Source organism: Rutidosis leptorrhynchoides, chromosome 1, assembly GCF_046630445.1.
Source record: "Rutidosis leptorrhynchoides isolate AG116_Rl617_1_P2 chromosome 1, CSIRO_AGI_Rlap_v1, whole genome shotgun sequence".
Classification (NCBI taxonomy): Eukaryota; Viridiplantae; Streptophyta; class Magnoliopsida; order Asterales; family Asteraceae; genus Rutidosis; species Rutidosis leptorrhynchoides.
Window position 1 is genome coordinate 657,868,988 of NC_092333.1, and position 24,055 is coordinate 657,893,042.

Here is a 24,055-nt window from a genome sequence, read left to right on the forward strand (position 1 = left end):
ACTCATCCTACACATACATATGCGCATAGGATATTAACACTCACCTTGTCGTCTTGATGAATGCAACCGAATAATCCGCAACTTTCCAATGGAAAGTACCTATTCCATTATCACAATACAAACAACACACTTAGAGTGGATTTACAAACCAACTCAAATCGACACTTAGTGCAATTTCGACCCATTGCACTTCCAAGCACCAAACCGCGTCCAAACCAACCAATAATCACTAACACAAGCGAGAATGGTCCTAATATGCCAATTAAACCCGAACACAAGTGTTAAACACTCGTCTCGCCCAATTTGACACATAAACCCTAATTTTGACCCATTTCAAAATTAATCAACCAAATACCCTCAAATGGGTTCAAACACTTCCATAATCATTAACACTAGTGATTATACCCATTATCAAAGCCTAATCATGGCCAAAACTTCAACCAACCCAAAACCCGCCAAGTGACAAGAATAACTAGTCACCATAAACCCACTTCATCATCAAAAAGGGTTTCACAACTAATCAAGCTCAAACTCTAACTTGAATAACAAATCTAACAAATGAAATTCGGAGTTTGAACTTACCAATACTACCACAACGTAGCCGTGAACGAGATGAACAACTTTAGAACCCGAGCTTTGGTGAGAATCTAACTCCTTCTTCTCCAAATCAAGCTCTCTCTCACTAAAATGGAGTTTCTCTCACTAGGGTTTGAAGAGAGTGTTTGTTTGGGTGAATGAGATCCACAAATGGCCAATGGATCAGCTTTGAAAGCTCCAAACCGACACCCAAGTGAAATTACCAATTTGTCCCTTTTTAAAATAAACTAACAGCTGGCCCGTCAGTTATGTTGGACGGCGTCCCAAATCTTGGACGGCGTCCCACCTTTCTTTGCTGGACGGTGTCCCAAATTTTGGACGGCGTCCACTTCTACTGAAACAAGATCAGGGTCTTACAACTCTCCCCCACTTAAATTGGATCACGTCCTCGTGATCTCCATCACTTAACCAAACGGACCAACACTCAATGGTCCTCAAACATACGTTCCAAAACGACTTCCGCCACACTTATCGTTAATCACGAGGATTATTCCACTTACTAAATGCACATGTGTACGCATGCCGGAACATGCAATGCACACAACATCCAAAATCTACCACAATCGTTTAACATACGCGGAAACATCGTGTCTCCTTCCAACTTCTCTAGGCAATCCTTCTCAATGAATCGCCTTTAACACTAAATCGTCATCCGCGAATTATCAAATTCACAAATCCGAGCACTAAAGCTTGCTCAATCCCTCACATCGGGAAGAACTCAACCAATCTCTTACCGAGATACCACGCTATAAGCAACCAAGTCTCAACCTATGGTCAACAACCCGAACGATGAAGACCGAACTAAACGAATCCTTACGGATAACACCTACCACTTAACATCCCTTGTAGTGCGCAATACGACCAATACGCAACTATTGTAAAATCATAAGCAAACGACTAAATCTGCTAGCATCCAAACGGCTATGGCAACGCTAAATCCCAAGGTGTACAAAATCGACTATTGTCACAACCGTAACAACATGTGAGCGAAATACAGCTATCGCATCACTAATCACATAACATGGTCCTCACGACCCCACCATTGGTGTATGAAACAACCAATAGTTCTCAACACAAACCACATGAAGGCTGGCCGAAACTACACGCGCTTCAGTGAATCCGCACCACACGCAACTCACTACCTTCACCGCAACAACAATCGGGATTGGCCGAACTACACGCGCCCTAGTGAATCCAAACTACACGAGAGTCACTATCCCAATAAAATGACCGCATCCACACGTGTCATTGTGAATCCAAACTACACGAGACTCACTTGCTCAATATAATGACCGCATCTACACGTGTCATTGTGAATCCAAACTACACGCGTCATCGCGAATTCGCATTCACACGTGATCCACCTCCCAAATCTCAACACAGGAATGGTACTCCCATTCCCCATCGGTACTCGCATTTCCCGATACGTTATACCTTACCGATATAACACTACTCCCATGATGAAGTTAGTGGACCACGTCAACGGTCATAACCCACCAATCACACACGCTCTTTAGGCCTCATACAACGAGTAGTGTAACATCGCGCACTGCTACACCATAGTGAATCTTAACAGAATACACTAAACATCCACTCCAAACAAATATCCATTAGTGTACTTAACACCGCGTAACACTAACCACCAGGTGGTGTCTTAACACCACGACTAACCCACCTAAGTAAATCCATCATACAAGTACGCGCATCATACGTATGCGTACACAACGCCAACACAATCGAGCAAGAACCGCCCATACCGCACATAGGCACAAAACAATAATTCTTTAGAAGAGAATTCGACACGCACATCCCTTAACCGAGGGATCTCACTTGCTCGTCAAACACGTCCATTATCTCTAAATGAGATTCACCACATTACCACCTCGGTGATAACTTAAATCCACAACCATAAGTACAATTTATTCCAAATCGTACTTTTACCACAATCGACCAACGTAGGTCTCAACGCTAGCTCCGAATTCATACGAGCATCGCCCAATATCAATACACTAGAACACCTTCATGCGAGAGTACCACTCCCCCACTTAGAACTCCATTCCATAACCACATCATCGAGATAAGATATCCCATGATATACACTTCACAATACCTTGCCCTATCCATGAGCATACAAAGAATTTTAACCTGTCCTTAAACACTTCGAACGAAGAGTTTACCACAATTAAACAAACTTAAATCTTGCAATCTTCCGATCGCTCTCGCTTGTCAAATTTCCACCTAGTCACTCATGTACTTAAGGGTTTCTCTCCGGTACCCTAAGTACAATGTAACCGCAACATCATCGGAGTCGAATACCACGCTAGTAGGTATGAAAGAGCCACCTAACACCGCGTCATGTAGACTCCATTACCAACACACATCGAGATCAAACACTCGACCTTTAGGGTTTTATCCGCCCGATAAACCTCATGGTTCACCACCCCAAACACAAAAGCGGACACGCTCTTAACAACCGAACACCAAAGCCCATTCCCGAGGCTTGGTAGAAACATCTCCCGAACACCAAGGAATGCTTGGTTGCACCAAATCTTACGCCCTTCGCCCATCAATCAAAACGTCACCGTAGGCTAATTCCATTAAGAACATCACCCATAATAATACTATGCACAACACTAGGCATTTAACAAACCCGAACTCAATCGGCACATAATAAATGATCAAAGGACATACTCATTAAAACGAAAGGTACCTTAACGTCTCCTTGTCGCACCCATCCCCGCTAGCTCGGGACACTCCGACTTACGATGTCCTTCTTCTTGGCAATTGAAGCACACCGTGCCATCACCCTTTGGCACCGAACATTCCCAAGACTTGTGACCCCTCACGCCACAATTGTAACTCCTAGACGCACTAGAATCTGATATACTCATTCGTATACCACCCGTGGTCACGCTTGCACCCCTAGCTCTCTTACTTGGAGCTCCATATGAAACAACCCTTCTCTCACTTGAAGGTTCACTAATCTTTGATCGCGAATATGACTCGAAACCCCTAGCCATCGCGAATAGCTCCGCAAACAATTTCGCGTAACCTCGGCTAATTATGTTCTTCAAGTCATCATTCAAAGTCCGATAGAAATCTTCCATCAACAAACGATCATTCCCCATATACTCCAGGCAAAAACGAGCCTTCGCCATAAAGGTCGTCTTGAGAGTATTCAAATCTATAGAACCCTATTGTAAATTTCGCAACTCATTACGCAATTCCGACAAATCAGCTGAAGTTCGGAACTCCTCAAAGAATTCCTTCTTAAAATCGTCCCACGATAACCCCATAAACGCTTCTCCACCGACAAGATCAATCTTACCATCCAACCAATCCTTCGTCCTACCCCGCAACAAGGTAGTAGCGAGTCTTATCATCTTCTCGGGAGGGCATTCAATAGTGCGAAAACACCCTTCGACATCCGAGATCCATGTTGTACTTACCAAAGGATCCGGTTTCCCGTCATACATCTGGGGTTTAGTCCTCATGAAGCTCTTATAACAACGCTCCATTTCACCCCTATTTTGAATTTCGGAATACTTCCTATCCATTTCTTCTCGAAACGCTCCCATTTGCTCAGCAACGGCGGCCGCAACTCTAGCGTTAAACTCTTCGTCATTCGTCTCGATCTCGTTTCGCGTCGTCATTCTAAAGAATGCAAACGATTAGTCCACGAACGTATAAACCACACACACATCATCGCCCTATCTTGCTAAACACTCATCGTACATCACTTGTTAGACACGATTTGCACCCGTAATAAGGTTTGCAAGTCCTTATTACTCACACACACCGTATCGACTCATTAGTACAACGACCGCCTCGCTTGATGATATAACCAACACATTCAAAATTTCTACGTGATAAAAACACATGTAAGAAGTAACGTCACAACACAAGCCAATACCCTAGTTAGTTCACCTATACGCTAAGGCACTAACCAAGTTCCCATTCTGACCCGTACATGAGATGACCCATCCTAATCCATAAGGACTAATACAATAACATATGATTACATTTTGAGGTATTTGACCTATATATGATACATTTTACAAACATTGCATTCATTTTAAAAGACGAACTTTCATTTCATCGAAAGTTGATAGGCATGCATACCATTTCATAATATCCAACTATAAATGACCTAATTTGTCATTTGCTTAATCATAATCTTTAATGAACCTAACGACTTGAATGCAACGTATTTGAAATATGCCATGAATGACTCCAAGGAATATCTTTAAAATGAGCAAATGCACGGCGAAAGATTTCTTTAATACCTGAGAATAAACATGCTTTCAAGTGTCAACCAAAAGGTTGGTGAGTTCATTAGTTTATTATAAACATTCATTTCCATCATTTTAATAAACCACGAGATTTTCATTTTCATTTCTCATAAATATACATCCCATACATAGAGATAAAAATTATTCATATGGTGAACACCTGGTAATCGACCTTAACAAGATGCATATAGAATATCCCCATCATTCTGGGACTTCCTTCGGACATGATAAATTCGAAGTACTAAAGTATCCGGTACTTTGGATGGGGCTCGTTGGGCCCGATAGATCTATCTTTAGGATTCGCGTCAATTAGGGTATCTGTTCCCTAATTCTTAGATTACCAGACTAAAAAGTGGCATATTCGATTCGATAATCCAACCATAGAATGTAGTTTCAATTACTTGTGTCTATTTCGTAAAACATTTATAAAAGCAGTGCATGTATTCTCAGCCCAAAAATATATATTGCAAAAGCATTTAAAAAGATAACAAATGAAACTCACCATACTGTATTTCGTAGTAAAAATACATATGACGTCATTGAACAAGTGTAGGGTTGGCCTCGGATTCACGAACCTATATTAAGTATATATATATTCATATGTTGGTCAATATCTGTCCTACAATTTAGGTCAGGTCATAGTGTATCACAATCCTAATGCTCGAGATTCGTCATGCAAAAGTTAACAAAAGTCATCTAATCCAACAATGACTTCCAAAATCTATATATGTTTATTATATAACTTAAATGTAGTCATTTTATATATTTACATATATTTATCAGATTTTATTAGAGTAAATAATACAAGTCATTTATTAATAAATAAAAATTTATATTAAAGTTTATATATGATAGAAATATACTTTTATATATCTTAAGTAGTAAAATTTATAATGTTCACTTAATAACATAAAAATATAGTGGTATGTATTATTATTGTAATTATATTACGTGTGGTAAAAATATCTTTGTATCACATATTTATTTGATAAAATAATATTGATCATATTAATAATGAGTAAAAATTGTATTATTTTGTAATAATAATAATCATAATTATTATTCTATTAATATTAATAACGATATTTATATTTACTAATGATGATATTAATTATGATAAACTGATAATTCTAATTATGAAAATAACGATACTTTTTAATATTAACTATAATAATATTAATATTTTATTTAAAATAATAAATCTATTCAAAATGATAATTTTTATTAATAATAATACTAAATTGATAATGATATTTTATAATAACAATGATATTTTTATTAAAAATGATAATTTTAATAAAAATGATAGTTTTAATATTAATGATACTTCTAATAATAATGGTAAAAATAATGAAAACGATATTTTTATCTAAATCATAATCTTAACAATATTTTAACTGAATCATGATACTTATACTTATTATTTCCTAATCGACATGTTTAATATCTTTTAATCCTCTTTTATATCGCATTCATAATAATGATAATAATAGTAATCAAAATAATTAGATGATACTAATAATAATAAATATTATAATAATATTAATGATAATACTAATAACTATATTAATGATAATAATAAAAATAATAATGATAATAGTAATAATAATAATGATAATGTTAATAATAATCTTAATGACAATAACGGTAGTAATACTAATAACAATGACAATTTTTAATAATAATACTTATAACGATAATGATAATGATAATAATAATTAATAATAATAATAATAATAATAATAATAATAATAATAATAATAATAATAATAATAATAATAATAATAATAATAATAATAATAATAATAATAATAATAATAATAATTAGATAATAATAACGGCGATAATAACGACGATAATAATAATAATCATTTTAGTAATAATACTAAAGTTAATGATAATTCAATTGGTTATATCTTTTAATCCGTTCATCGAAACCATACGCTTTCTAAATGTAAAGTTATTAATTTTTCGCCAGCTTTCCAACGACATGCATATCGTATATCTTATCTAAGTAGCATATGTATCAAACTCATGATTCATCAAAACTATCTAACGACGAAATTAAACATACATGCATGCATAATCATATCTACTCGAGCACTAGTCAGGGATACACTATTAATATATAAAAGATAGGATATGAATGCTCACGTATCAATATTGTGATTCAATATTGCAGAAAAGTATGTAGACGCAATAGAGACGATAAACACTTAGGTTGACCTCACGAGCTATACCCTCGAACAATACCCATAACCTCCATAGCTATAACCCATAATTTCCTTAGCTCTATCCCGCTCGAAAAACTCATTTTTAGAACTCGTTCGCTCATAATCTCGTCGTATTATTTTATGTATAATACTAGTAACAATACTAATACTACTAAGATTAATAATAATATTACTCTTAATAATAATAATAATAATAATAATAATAATAATAATAATAATAATAATAATAATAATAATAATAATAATAATAATAATAATAATAATAATAATAATAATATAAATAATAAATATAATATGACAGAGGGAGTAGGATATGAAAATTTGTGTGTGCTCGTAACCAGTTTTCGATCGAGCTTTATAGATAAATCCTGGCCAGCCATCCCATGCGATCGCATGGGATGTGTGTGGTTTTATCATGCGATCGCATGATCATCAATGGCAGCTGGTATCCATTTAATTCCTTGCCGACACACATTTTAATTTAATTAATATATAATATATTTAATCTTTATAATTATTTAAATAATATATTATATTTATGTGCATAGTTGACTTGTACTTTTAATTCAGATGATTTGTACGTTGTCACCCGACTTATGTTTCGGTTCCGGTTTCTCGAACGCATTTTCTTACGCTTAGAAAACTGGCACTTTACATTACGCGACGTGTACCTTTATCAAAATATATACTAAAATTATTGATAACACATATTACACGAAGTGTAACTTATACATGTGAGTGTTTTGGTCATTTGCTTCCATAAATCGACGTCTCGTTATATATACATATGATAATATAATTTTAAATCAAAACGTTTTGTATCTAATTAATATTATATTAAATCACTTTGTAAAGTATATATATATATATATATATACTTATATTAAAAATATAAATTCGTACATATCGTATGTAATTGAAATATCTATTTAATAATATAATATTTGGTTTTTCAAAACTATTTATATTTCAAAGTTCATTTTATAATCGATTAAATAATAGAAATTATAATATCATATAATCATATAATTTATTCATGCATCAAGTTCTCATAAGTTAACTTATCTAAATATCAATTGATTCAATAATCGAATACTAATATCGTTTATTAAATAATTCAAAATATATATAAACACGTTTTTAATTACACGTTGGAAGTTATATATATATATATATATATATATATATATATATATATATATATATATATATATATATATATATATGAGGAATATTCGTTTGAATCTATAAATTAAGTTTAGATTAAAGGGACCAATGAGAGCGTGACATGTGGCTCGAAATCACATGTGATTGAAAAAAATTTCAAAAAATATTTTTTTTAGAAAAAAAATTTTTAATTTTTTTTTCCCCAATTTTTTTTCGAAAATTTTTTTCTCAAATTTTTTTCTACAATCACATGTGATTTACCTGCACAATCACATGTGATTGAATTGTACAATCACATGTGATTGAATTGTACAATCAATCTAATTGAATTTGACATGCATAATCACATGTGATTGGATTTAACATGCAGAATCACATGTGATTGTAAAAAAATTTCGAAAAAAAAATTTCAAAAAAAAAATTGCGCAAATTTTTTTTCGAAAAAAATATTTTTTTCCCAATCACATGTGATTTTTGCGCCACATGTCGCGCTCTTATTGGTCCCTTGGATTTCAAGCAAATTAATGGATGCAAGTGATTACAACTCATTCATATATATATATATATATATATATATATATATATATATATATATATATATATATATATATATATATATATATATATATATATATATAATTAAATCACGGACCGTTATCATTTGTAACTTGTCAAAAGGTTTCTAGAAAGATTCTAATTTTTAAGATAACGTTAAAACCTTTATCCATATTAAAATGACTCGGTAACAATTTGTCAAAAGTGGTTCCAGACATTTATAAAGTTATATTCCTTTTTAAAGAAGATGTGACACTCAAATCATTATATATAATTCTAAAACTTATAACAGTAAAAGATAATGATAATAACTTTAATAATTTACTTCTTGACATATTGTAAAATGTACAAATCTTTCGAAACATATCATAGTACGTTTTATATCTATTAATTGTATTCGAAACCACCTATATATAAGCTCAATATACTTGTCTATATATATATATATATATATATATATATATATATATATATATATATATATATATATATATATATATATATATATATATATGTATATATATATATATACACGTTTCACATAACACTTTTTATTACGTAGACGTTTATTTATAACGAATAAGTATAACGTTATACGTTTAATATTTTGCTAACGTTTACAAGTCATAAAATAGATTTCCTAATATATTTAATGTCAATCAAACCTTTTAATATTTTGTTAATATTTCACAATTTAATAATCACACATATGTATATATTCATACATATTTATTTACACATAATTGTTCCTGAATCGTCAAGAGCAGTCGAAGGGTAATTGATTACATGAACATAGTTCAAAGTTTTTGAGATTTCCACATTACAGACTGTGCTTATCGTGTCGAAAATATTAAATCATATAAAGATAAAGTTTAAATTTGGTCAGAAATTTCCGGGTTGTCACAGTACACCTACAAGTCCCGCAACAAATAAGCACACACAAAAGTCTAAGTCTAGGCACCTATCTCAAGTCACCTAAATCCCTTAGACCATGCTCTGATACCACTTATAATGACCCAACCCGTTATCCGACCAAAAACACGCCTTAAAAAAATTTGTGGCACAGTACATCTGGACGGCGTCCAGCTCTGAAGGATTGGACGGCGTCCAAGCCTTTTGAACAGCATCCAAATAAACTAAAATATTCTGATCAGTTTTACATTTCCACGCGAGCGAAAAACCCGCTTCCCGACACTTTCACACGAAAACACTTTCACAATATGTTATAATAATTAAATCTAAGAGTTTTCCACGATAAAACCAAGTTTTACGACACCGGACCCACATCAGCCATTTTACGACTTTCGTACAAAATCACAAGTTTTCGACCACGTGAGTTTTAACATAAACTAAAGACCGAGCATGGCAATTGGGGATATGCTACCCAATCCTAAAGTAAGATCTTCTAAGCAACTACGCAAGTCCACTAGTTCCCACGTTTACCCGAGCCACCGCATCCATGTAAATCTATAAAAATGTAAACAACGAGAGGGTAAGCTAACGCTTAGTGAGTGAGAATATACTATATACATATATATGCATAAAATGGACACGCCACACAAAAAATCAATTAACACATACCGGAGCATCCACGTATAAGGCAAACTAAGCATACCGTTCAACCGCTATATAACAAACTAATAATCAACAAGTAAGTTCACCAACGATGATATGAACAACTCCAACAAGCTACACCCGGAGGGTTATCTACATCACAATGATACAACGATATATATATAACAATAAAGCGTACAATGCCCAAGGTTAACCCCTTAACCCAATACCAAAAGTCAATTACCACAATGAAGATTTGCCGAACTACACGAGCCTTAGTAAATCCGCATCCACACAAGATTACTTTCTTCAATACCACCACAACATCGAGGTTGGTCGAACTACACGAGCCTTAGTGAATCCGCAACCACACGATATCACTACCTCAATAAGATGACCGAACTACACTGTGACGACCCGAAAATTTTTGACCAAATTTGAACTTAATCTTTATATGGTTTCGACATGATAAGCAAAGTCTGTTAAATTGAATTTCAAAATTTTTTAACTATTTTATGAAATCATTTGACCTTCGACCAGTTTCGACGATTCACGAACAATTAATTGTAACTTGATAGGTGTATATATATAAATAATAATTAGAAACATAATTTTAAATATTGTATGTTGTTGTTACTAAAATTTATTTATGTAAAGTAAAATAAAAATAGGATATTATAATGCTTATTATTTAAAAAGTATCTATATATATAAATAAAGTGTATTGAATATATATATATATATATATATATATATATATATATATATATATATATTGTTTCGAATTTATTTGGAAAATGATAGTAACACTCAATTATCATTCGATTGATAATAAACAAGTTATAAACGAACTTATGTAATTTTAAAATAAACGGTGATCCGAAAATGAGCTATATAAATTTTAGGCTTATTAAAAATATATTTAGAAGCTAATTAATAAATTTCAACATTTTTCATAGTTTACCCAGAATCGAGAGGGACAGTTGATGTAATTTTTATTTATCAAATTAATGATTGAATTTTATACCATAATGACCAAAATAAATAAATATAGTTAATTTAAAAATATGGGATTTTTCTGAACACTTTTATCCGCCATTGAATCATCAACGGAGCGTGATTTAGCATTCCGGAAAAAGTGTCGGTAATAAAAATCCAATTCTCTGATGGCTTTACTGTATTGTGATTTCATTTCAATTCTTGTTAGTACAATTATTATTATTACTTCTATTATTATTATTATTATTAGTATTTTTAATAATATCAACATTATTAATTATTAATATATATTATAATTACTAATAATTAAAATTAATTATATAGGATATAGAATCCAAATTCTATTTCATTTCACCATCAAACTGTATCCATTTTTGTTCCTGTCTATGATTTATGGGGTAACCAAATCAAGATCGTACAAATCAGTTGAACGTCCCAAACTAATTTTGATATTTTTATTTATTTATTTTTTTATTAATCGATCTTATCGAGTACTACTACTATAAAACAAGCGGTTTCTCTGTATTATTGTCAAAATCATTCAACTTTTAAATTCCATTGTCAATTACCACTAACATTACAGCTTTGCTCGATTGAATTAAAATAAAAAAATTAAGAACACAGTCTTATACTCTGTACGTTCAACTTTTTACTCAAAGCTCGATTTCAAATCAATTTACAAAATCTATTAAGGCAGTCTTGTTTGGAATCTATTACTCAAACTATCTGCAAAAATTGAGATTCCAATTCTTGTATTGATCGTTAATTTTAGAGTCAAAGTTTCTGAAATAAAAGTCAAACAGTCTGTTAATCATCAAATTCAAATTGGTTTCTGTATCTCCAGATCAATTGATGATTTGGGAAGATTATATGAGTGATTTAGAATTTATTTCATGTTATAATCGAAGTCTAAAACGTTTTTGAATTCAAAATCAAAATTTAAGTTTTAAAAACATATATTTCTTCGGTCACAGCTTTTAATTGAAATTTTAATATGTTTTAACTGATTAAATCAATCTTTAAATGTTGTCGGGTCGATTATAAATCCTAAAACGTATTTTGTTTATTCATCTATTATGATTAATGGGTTGTTAGTCGATTACGTTGATGAAGAAGGAGATAAAATTTGAAGCATATTAATTACTGGTTATATAAATTAAAAGGGGTTTTAAAACAGAGAACGAGCAACAGTCCAATGGTTCGAGGTGTTAACGGGTATTCGAGAGGTCACGGGTTCGAGTCCCTTCAGTGGCGTAATTTTTTTTAAAGCTTTCTTCAAAGGTTGTAATCCTTCAATTATTATTATTATTATTAATAAATATTATTATTATTATTATTATTAATTATAATTATTGTTATTATAATTATTATTATTGTTGTTGATATAAATCATTTTTGATAGGTTATTATGTTATTTGTAATATTAGAAATAGAATTATTATTATTATTAATACAATTAGTATTATTATTATTATTATTATTATTATTATTATTATTATTATTATTATTATTATTATTATTATTATTAATATTATTATTAGTAATATTATTATTATTATTATTATTATTATTATTATTATTATTATTATTATTATTATTATTAGTATTATAACTACTAATATTATTATTATTACTAGTAAAAGGTATTAACTAACAATTATTATTATTATTATCATAATTATAACTGCAATTATAATTATTAATATTATGGTTAAGTTAATTATTAGTATTACTATAATAATACAATTACATATTAATATCATTTAATGAGTGTTATTATCATAACTATAATTATTATTATCACCATGAATATTACCATTAAGGTTATTATTATTATTACCACTAATACTACTATAAGTATTATTATTTATATTAACATGAGTATTATTATGTAGTTACTAAAATCATTATCATAACTATCATTAACAATAAAATTAATATTTTTACATTTATTATCATTAATATCATTATTATTATCATTAATAGAATTATTAACATTATTATCTTATTAATAATATTAAGTATTATAATCATTTTTACCAATATTAATATTATTTTGGTATTATTATAACTACTACTATTAATATACAAATGATATATTTAATACATATAACATAACAAAAATTAATATTTTTATATATAAAATGAATATATGAAACATATATATACTATTAATATAAAAAGGATATAACTAATGAATTTACATATATATATATATATATATATATATATATATATATATATATATATATATATATATATATATATATATATATATATATATATATATATATATATATATATATTTAAAGTTGTTCGAATTCAATTATGTGTTTTAATATAATTACAACTAATATAGGTTCGTGAATCCGAGGCCAACCCTGCATTTGTTCAATGCCGTCATATGTATTTTTACTACAAAATACAGTATTGTGAGTTCATTTGATTCCCTTTTACTCTTTACATTTTTGGGACTGAGAATACATGCGCTGTTTTTATAACTGTTTTATTAAATGCTTTTGAAATCTATATTTTGGACTGAGAATACATGAAATGCTTTTATAAATATTTGACGAGATAGACACAAGCAAAACATTCCTCGAATGAATTATTATACAGACAGAAGTTATGTTGATTGTTATTGAATTAGTTGGACGTTATAATTGCCACTAATTGATGTGAATATTTTCCCTTGATTATTATAGCTTGGTAACCTAAGAATTAGGAAACGGGTATGGCCCCTAATTCACGCGAATCCTATAGGTAGCTACCGGGTTTAACACCTCCACCCAGAATGTTCACTAGACGGAAGAGTTAGTGGGTGTGGTGTTTAGTACTTCGAAGTTTATATATTATACAGACGTGATGTTTTGTTTTTGGGGATATTATTGATGCGCATTATATGTTAAGGTCGGTTACCAAGCCAAGCAATGAAAGCAAACTGAATGTTATGTATCGAGAGAATGATTTTATACACAGGTTATGTGTATGTTATTTTGTACACGAGATATGTGTACAGTTATTATTAAAAATCGCGAGGCAACCTACGGGGGAGAAAAGGATACGAACCTACTCTGCGAAGCATTATGAAAAATGGTTTTCATACACGAGATAGGTGTACTGAATTTAAATCTTGTGGTCTATCAAAATGATGAATTTTATTGTTTATGATAAACCTATTGTAACACCCCAGGTAAAACGTTCCCCGTAGCATGATATTGTCCGCTTTGCAGAGATAGGGACGTACCCTTGTCTCCCCCGTAGGTTGCTCACGGATTTTTCTTGGCGACCAAACACGACGAGCACTTTCCCAGGAGGTCACCCATCCTGGTAGTGCTCTCGCCTGAGCACGCTTAACTGCAGAGTTCTCATGGGATCTGCTGCGCTTGTGGTCCCAAAACGCGTCATGCTAGGAAAGGTCTCCACACCCTTATAAGGCATGCTTCGTTCCCCTCTCCAACCGATGTGGGACGGATGTAACACGGATGTTACAATCCTCCCCCCTAATGGGACACAGCGTCCTCGCTGTGCACGTTTGGTCCGGGGCCTGGCTCTGATACCATTCTGTAACACCCAGGTAAAACGTTCCCCGTAGCATGATATTGTCCGCTTTGCAGAGATAGGGACGTACCCTTGTCTCCCCCGTAGGTTGCTCACGGATTTTTCTTGGCGACCAAACACGACGAGCACTTTCCCAGGAGGTCACCCATCCTGGTAGTGCTCTCGCCTGAGCACGCTTAACTGCAGAGTTCTCATGGGATCTGCTGCGCTTGTGGTCCCAAAACGCGTCATGCTAGGAAAGGTCTCCACACCCTTATAAGGCATGCTTCGTTCCCCTCTCCAACCGATGTGGGACGGATGTAACACGGATGTTACACCTATGAACTCACCAACCTTTTGGTTGACATTTTTTAAGCATGTTTATTCTCAGGTATGAAAGAAATCTCCCGCTGTGCATTTGCTCATTTTAAAGATATTACTTGGAGTCATTCATGGCATATTTCAAAAGACGTTGCATTCGAGTCGTTGAGTTCATCAAGAATATTATTAAGTCATTTATAGTTGGATATATTATGAAATGGTATGCATGCCGTCAAGTTTCGATGTGATGAAAGTTTGTCTTATAAAAACTAATGCAATGCTTGTAAAATATATCATTTAGAGGTCAAATACCTCGCAATGAAATCAACTATCGTGAATCGTTTATAATCGGTATGAACGGGTCATTTCATACACGCGTCATCGTGAATCCGCATCCACATGCGGTCCACTTCTCCAATCATAACTCAATACCAACCCTTCGCCATTGGGGTTGTATAATCCACATCACAAGCATATATGATAACGTACACACAAAGTGTGCACCTCGCCAAAGGTGGTCATCTAAAACGCACAAGCGTGCCAATTGGACCTATTACACAAGTCCATCAAATCTACCTATATGTGAAGTGAGCTCTATAACCAAGAACCACTTCACCCGACCCGCACACATCCTACACATACATATGCACATAGGATATTAACACTCACCTTGTCGTCTTGATGAATGCAACCGAATTATCCACAACTCGCCAATGGAAAGTACCTATTCCATTATCACAATACAAACAACACACTTAGAGTGGATTTACAAACCAACTCAAATCAACACTTAGTGCAATTTCGACCCATTGCACTTCCAAGCACCAAACCGCGTCTAAACGAACCAATAATCACTAACACAAGCGAGAATGGTCCTAATATGCCAATTAAACCCGAACACAAGTGTTAAACACTCGTCTCTCCCAATTTGACACATAAACCCTAATTTTGACCCATTTCAAAATTAATCAACCAAATACCCTCAAATGGGTTCCAACACTTCTATAATCACTAACACTAGTGATTATACCCATTATCAAAGCTTAATCATGGCCAAAACATCAACCAACCCAAAACCCGCCAAGTGAAAAGAATAACTAGTCACCATAAACCCACTTCATCATCAAAAAGGGTTTCACAACTAATCAAGCTCAAACTCTAACTTGAATAACAAATCTAACAAATGAAATTCGGAGTTTGAACTTACTAATACTACCACAACGTAGCCGTGAACGAGATGAACAACTTTAGAACCCGAGCTTTGGTGAGAATCCAACTCCTTCTTCTCCAAATCAAGCTCTCTCTCACTAAAATGGAGTTTCTCTCACTAGGGTTTGAAGAGAGTGTTTGTATGGGTGAATGAGATCCACAAATGGCCAATGGATCAGCTTTGAAAGCTCCAAACCGACATCCAAGTGAAATTACCAATTTGCTCCTTTTTAAAATAAACTAACAGCTGGCCTGTCAGTTATGTTGGACGGCGTTCCAATTCTTGGACGGCGTCCCACCTTTCTTTGCTGGACGGCATCCCAAAATTTGGACGGCGTCCACTTCTACTGAAACAGGATCAGGGTCTTACACTAACGTAATTGAGAGAGAAAAGAGTTTATAAGCAATTGGGTTTGGTAACCGTTTGTAATCAAGGTGCAATGTCGCACAATCGCAAATTTTGAAAGGTCAACGAATATGTTTTGGTTTGTGAGCGTAATGTTAGGATTTGGCCTGGTAATAATAAGTAATCCACCAATATCGCAAGTCGAAAGGCTCGCATGGCTAGAACATGAGAACTTGCAACTCAATGTTTTCTTTTCATGTCTGTAAACTTTTTGTAGCGACTTGAATTTCCTCGGCAATAACACACAAATGGCGAGTCGCAGGAACGTAGGTGATCTTGCGATTTGTGAGGGCATGTTTGAAATAATTTTTTTAGGGCGAATCGTGATAGTTCGTTGGTAAAATGGGTATTTTGAACAATAACCCTTTAATATATGAGTAAGTCTAGAAATATGTTCATTCACATACTTAAAACAATGAAAATTATACGAAACCGCGTTTCTATAGTGATTAATAAACATATATGTTACTTTATTTTGCGAAAATATTCAATTGAAAATCCATTTGTTAGACAAATTAAAGTACATATTGCGATGAACTCGGACCTTATTAATTACAAGTGGGGAAACAACCTCTCGATCTACTTATTGCAGTCCAGGAAGAAAAATTATTCGGCCAAAAGTGTTTGTGAAAGACCAAAATTGAATTATGACTGATAGCTATTTAACAAATTCGCGTTATCGATATATCATTTGGATCGTACTTGGTCGATGATGTTTAGTTACGTACATATGCGACCAAGAGAAGGTCCTGATTCGATCTCTTCCGACCTTGAAACAATTTTTCCGATTTAGCCAAGATTTTACTCTTTTAACTTGTTTCCTACCAAATTGTTTTTCTAACTTCTATGCATATATATATATATATATATATATATATATATATATATATATATATATATATATATATATATATATATATATATATATATATATATATATATATATATATATATATATATATATATATATATATATAGTTAAAAGTTCAAACGAGAAGCACGAAAAGGGAGAGAACTGCGAGAACTTTTAACTTACAAAGATTTTCACATATGAGTAAATCGAATCACCCATAAATGTTGATTGAAAGTAAGAATGAACATAAAATAGTTTGAAAAAATATATATTTTACCAATATAATCAAATATATAGTTTCTCGTCCACATGTGAATATTTGTTTGTGAACATGTGGACAAATTCATATAATCAACAATTTAACATGTAATTTTTGGTAATGAACATATATTTGTTAACGATATAAACATTAATTAACATTTGCATGTAATTTGTTGCATTTAAATGCATAAAAACTATAAAATTAAAAAGTTCCCGCAGTTCTCGCCCTTTTTTGTAGTTCTCATTTGAACCTGCCCCTATATATACCCTAGGTATCTAACGGTCATAAAGCATCCGGTGATCAAGTTAAGTATCCTACATACTCTAAGGCATGTTTTACCATATAAATGAAAGTAAACCATGTATATAAAGGTTCCAGAGTATAAAGTAGCACAGTACGCACAAATACGCAGTTTCGCTAAAACACAAGGCACAAAAGCAAGTCAAAAAAGTCGGGTCGTTACATTACCCACCTGTTAATGGAAATTTCATCCTGAAATTTGAGGAGTGACTATAGTATCGTATCAAAGTTTCGAAAGATTCGTTGGCTCAAAAGTGAGCTATTGCCTTGAAAGGTACTTCGACGTATAACAGTAAGAATAGGTATATGCCATTAATTAAGTCTCTTGTCCCAAGAGATCAACAAATTGATTTCGTTTCTGGTTAACATGTGTATGCCATCTGAATATATACCCATAATAGGAAAGATGAAGTTTTTAGCTTTACATGCATCTTCAGTAAGCTGGATGCATGAAATGCATCATGAACGTTACCAACCTCATCTAAAACATTAAGCGCTTATGTCGCAATACAAAGCTGACAGGTAGGATGGAAAACATGGTGATCATAACCATGCGATTTGATGTCTGGATAGTGTTAGCCACGGATTTTACTAACCCCTTGATTTCGGAAGGAGACCATAGGCATAAAGAACTCGATATTTAAGAACGTTTCATTTGACTATATGAATTGAAACTTTTGCTGAAAGTGAATAATCAGACTTATATGCAATGCATGCCATAATTATCTATAGTGCCTTCAGGACGGTCTGAACGAACAATGAAGGATATCACCCAGTTTACCATACTGCAGGTGAACTTATCCTTAGATGGAATGAAAGAACAGTTCCATAATGTAACTTTATCCTTTCAGTTACATGTTGAAGTTAGGGTTAACATTAACTAGAACAACATATAGTTGCAACCAACGAAGGAAGGAATGTGTAGAGTAACCATCTTCGTATTACAGACGTTTTAAGCAGTCCCTTCCAAGAGGATAACAAGATTCATAGATTCCTAAAGTATGTTACTTTATACTTCCGAAAGAGAATCGCACGAAAGGTGTGATCTTTGAACCAGGGTGAACTCTTCGAGCGGTTTGTTCTGAATTTATCCTTATACTTAAGAAGATGCGCGGACAAGAAGATACGTGAACCCTTGGTCGTAAAGAACGGTTTACTCTAAGTGAAAAGAATCTCAAAATGATTCCTTGTACCTCAACCTACTAATTCATAGAGATGATGTTTACGAGGATGTTGCGATTAGCCGTGAAATATTGAGAATAGAAACCCACCTAGTGCCCTTCCTATAATGGGGTGACCATTGAGTGTACCTCAGAAAACTGATTTATCGGCCCGCGATTTTGCCATGTTTAACCTTAAAAGGAACATTTTTCGAGTACAAAGACTTCCTAACAAATTTTTATAAGTCTGCTACCCAAAGTGGCTCAAGCGTTTTTAACAAGGATTTTAATAGTAAGCTTCATCCCTAATGGAGGGAGAGAAGAAGTGTGATCCCTACATAGTGTAGTCTAATACGAAAACCTTTAATAAAATCAACCAAGGAAGTTTTGAAAAACCTTTAAACGTTTGATGCGACAACATAAATGGAACGAAGTTATTGGTAAATTTAGAAGTATGTATAATGAGTACCATTTGCACAAAATTATTTGACTTAAAACAACTCAATAAAGGAGCGATTTTTAATCATCTTGAAGGTATAACTTAGTATGTACTAACCCAAAATAAGTAAGGGTAAATTTATACATATATGGTTTTATAAATCGCATAAGTGATAGAAAAGTTTTTAGTACTTTCATTTGTCCATAAATCTAGTGAGGACCGCACAAATAAGCAACGTGTAAATCAACGAGTAAAAATTTTGATAACATAGTTTTTCGTATTTCAGAGGTTACGAGTTGAAAAAGGTCGAGTGAAAAATCTTTGAATCATCGGTTGACATGTTGCTAGGTAATGAAAACTAATGAATTAAATGTAGTTTTGATGATTATCCGAACTTAAGTCTTTGGCCCAAAAATGTTTACGTGCGAAGCCGTTGCTAAAAAGTGAGGTATGAAGGATAGAACATGAGGATGAGAAGTTAATCGCTTCTTGACTTTGCAAAATGCCAAACAGGTTATGGCCAATTTTAAAGCCGGAGTACTGATGATGTTAATATCGCTAGATGAGAATATCTTGAAATAAGTCAGGGCTTAGAGTTATGTAAGAAAGAACATCGCTCCAATGGGTGTGGCAAATAAGATCCCTAGGGTAACGCAATAATTTTGAATGGTTTAAGTGTTAGTGGATGCCCAAACGCTCTGTATGACGTGGTAGTAAGTTCCTTCATCACGTACATACACACATGAATCTCTCAATTTCAACAGTTGCCTGTCTTCATGATGACTTGGATACGAATAAGCAACTAAAAATTTTATATAATGAGCAACAAAAATTTTATAGAAATTGTTTAAGGTGACAATGTAAGAAAAGAAACGAAGTTCTTAGTAAACTAGGGTTACGTACAACCCGTACCATTCAAAGAAAAATATCTTTTGAACAAAAGATTTTGATTTGTAAAAGTGAAAGTAAAATTTCATATGTATTTGCCAAAAATAAGTAATCATTTACTTTATTTTATATAACATATATGATTTCAAAAATTTGCACGAATGACAAACAAAATAAATTTACTTTTATAAAACCTTGGGAGGATCGCACAGTAAAATAGTGTGTGAAAAATTTTGGCAGCAAAAATTTTCATATTTCGGAGGTTACAAGTTGGAAAAAGATCGAGTAAAAGTTTTTTTTGAAAATTTTGGGTGACATTTGAGCATCAATATCACGAGGTAATGAAAATTGTTGAATTTAAATGTGGTTGATGACTATTAGTAGGGCATAAGTCCTTTGACCAAAAATGCTTAAGTGTAAAGTTGTTGCTTATAAGTGAGATACGAAAGGGAGAGTATGAGGGTGGGAATTAACTACCCATTGATTTTGGAAATCTCGAACTGGTATGACTAATATCGACGTAAGAAGGGTGATGGTGTGATTATCATTGATTAAGAATTCTCTCGAAATAAGTTAGGATTCAGTGTCGCATAAGAATGAGCATCAAATACGATTCTTGGGTAGTATAGAATTTGAATTGCTGAAGTGACGGGATATACTTTCCTTTATGTATCGTTGTCCATTGTATCGGTTTCTTTCATGGTTAGAAAGTGAGCAGACTTGGTGAGGCGGTCAACAATAACCTAGATAGTGTCATAACTGCCTATTGTTTTCAGTAGTTTCAGGATGAAATCCATCGTCATCCCTTCCCATTTCCATTGTGGGATCTCGGGTTGTTGAAGTAACCCAGATGGCTTTTGGCTCACCATCCTCGTGAGGTATACGAATAATCTTCTTACTATATATAACTTTTGCTTTCATCCTTGAAAGCCAGTCCATTCCAACCAAATCTTATTATACTGTCGTGAAAATTTTATCAACCTTCTCAAATAACATCTGCTTGTGCGCAGGTAACTAATCCTTTCCAACTACTACTATAAAACTTCCAAGTTTTGTTGGCATGAGGTCATCTCCAAATGACCCACCTGTTAATTTTAATGTACTACCTTAAATTACTCCTCTATCTCTGCCAACTTATCATTGGCTTGTCCTATAGAATACTTAACTCTCATGGTTGTTAATGGCTTATTAGTTATAACACTGAGGTTCTTAGATATAAGGTTTCTATCACTCTAGTATTAAACAACTTCGAGACAGTAAACGTTGTGAAGAAATATACCCTAACTAAAATCAGGGTCTATGCGAGTCTCCATAACTGAGGTAATGATTGCTCTATAGCAGATAAGTCCAAAGTTTTTCCTATTTGAGAACTGTTCCCTTAAGTGTCCAGGGTTTCTATATCTATAACACATTTTCAGGTTATCATTTCTGCAATCAAGGCCCTTCTTGTACAGTATCTGGGCTACGTGGTTATTCTTTCCCTACCTATAATAGACCATAATGTGTATACTCAAGTGGTTCCTACCAAGATTTTCTATGAATCACTTCATATTCCTTATATAGTAACATTGGGACTTCTGCATGATTCACTTCAATATAATTACGCTGGCCTGGCGTCATTATATTGTACTAAATCGTACGTTCATTCCAATATCACTCCATATGGTCAATGTAACGTGATCACTTCCAGTTCTACTCAATTTCATCCAACAGTGCTTTATCTATGCTATCTCAAAACAAAATCTACATAATTATTCTCAAGGTTTCTCGGTGTGGGTGCGTAAGTTCCGTAGGTCATGCACCAATGCCTAAATGTCCCGAAATTTCTTCAAAATGTTCAGTTCAGGTAACGTCCTTAGGTTCCTTTCTAGAAATTCAATCTGGGTCTCGCGTCGAGTTGTATGTGTAGCAAGTCGTAATACGATATGTCTTGAGGCGACTCCCAAGTCTTTGGGTATGGCAGAGCATCAGTAGAAGGCACTCTGACCTTGTGAAAGGAGATGTCCTCCTAACTTCCCCAATGCCTAAAAGTGTTAGGGTCCTAAATCCATAAATATCGTCAGATCGTCGAGTAGTGGTGAAGAACGAAAGAGATAAGTGACGGTCATGAAAGCGTACGAGATACGAGCCATCTTGCGGGAACTGAACAACCTTCGAATGTTCACACGTCGTACGTGGCTATTTAGAGTGAGCTCGGGGTGCGGTTACTCCGACAAAACCTCCAATATCTCCTCCTCCGAGGATCGACTTTAGTGGGCGTATAATCCGAGGGGCACTCCTCCTAGATTGCGTGAAGAATTGTTTCGATCTCTAGAACGGTGGAACGATAGTAACAGGTGGATTACAATACCAATCCTTAGGGTTAGACGTGTGGGAAAAGGGTTCAGAAAAACATATGAACTAGGAAAGGTAAGTTTTCCAAGTCGTTTTACAGCGAATAGCAGGCATGAAGCAAGCACGTAATCAGGCACTACAGCAACCTAGATCATCTACAGCAGTATATAGCATGGCAGTATTAACAGTACTAAACAGAAGTAACATGCATTAGCGGAAGTAACCATACAGCAAGTTCGCATGGCAGTAAAGATAAGCAATAGCATGCAGTAAGATCATACAGCTGAAAAAGTAGACAAAAGCATGTAGTAAGTTTCGCAGAAACAAGTAAACTAGCAAGTTGTAGATTAGTCCTATTAGTGAATCCTACTCGGGTCGGTCTAGACTCACTAATGCAACCTAATTCCCTACAACCAATGCTCTGATATCAAATGTGACGCCCCGTACAAAACCATCGTGTACGAATCGTCAACAACAGGATCTTTACATGGTTGAATACTACATGCTATTTGAAAACCAGTTTGCATTCATAAAAAGATAGCGTTTTACAAAAGATAACGTGCATCCTACGAATAGGAGCATAAACATAAGTATTTGACCCTAAAGTCGTTACAAAGCCATTGTTTGAAAATAACATAAACTACGAATGCAACAGAAAAGTTCCATGAATGAGACATCTCTAGTAATGCAGCGGATAACTACTACAGCAGGTCCTTAACAGCAAGACAGCAAATCTAACAGCGAAAGCAAGAAACCTCTAGGCACTTGAGAAATACACGCTTAAAAGCCAACACGAATGTTGGTGAGCTATAGTTTAAGTTGTAACAGTAACGTAAGGTAGGCCACGAGATTTCAGTATAACAAAACAGTATGAAAAGTATATGTATAACCGTGGGCACCCGGTAACTAGACTTAACGTTTATAACCCCCTGAAAGTACACTTGG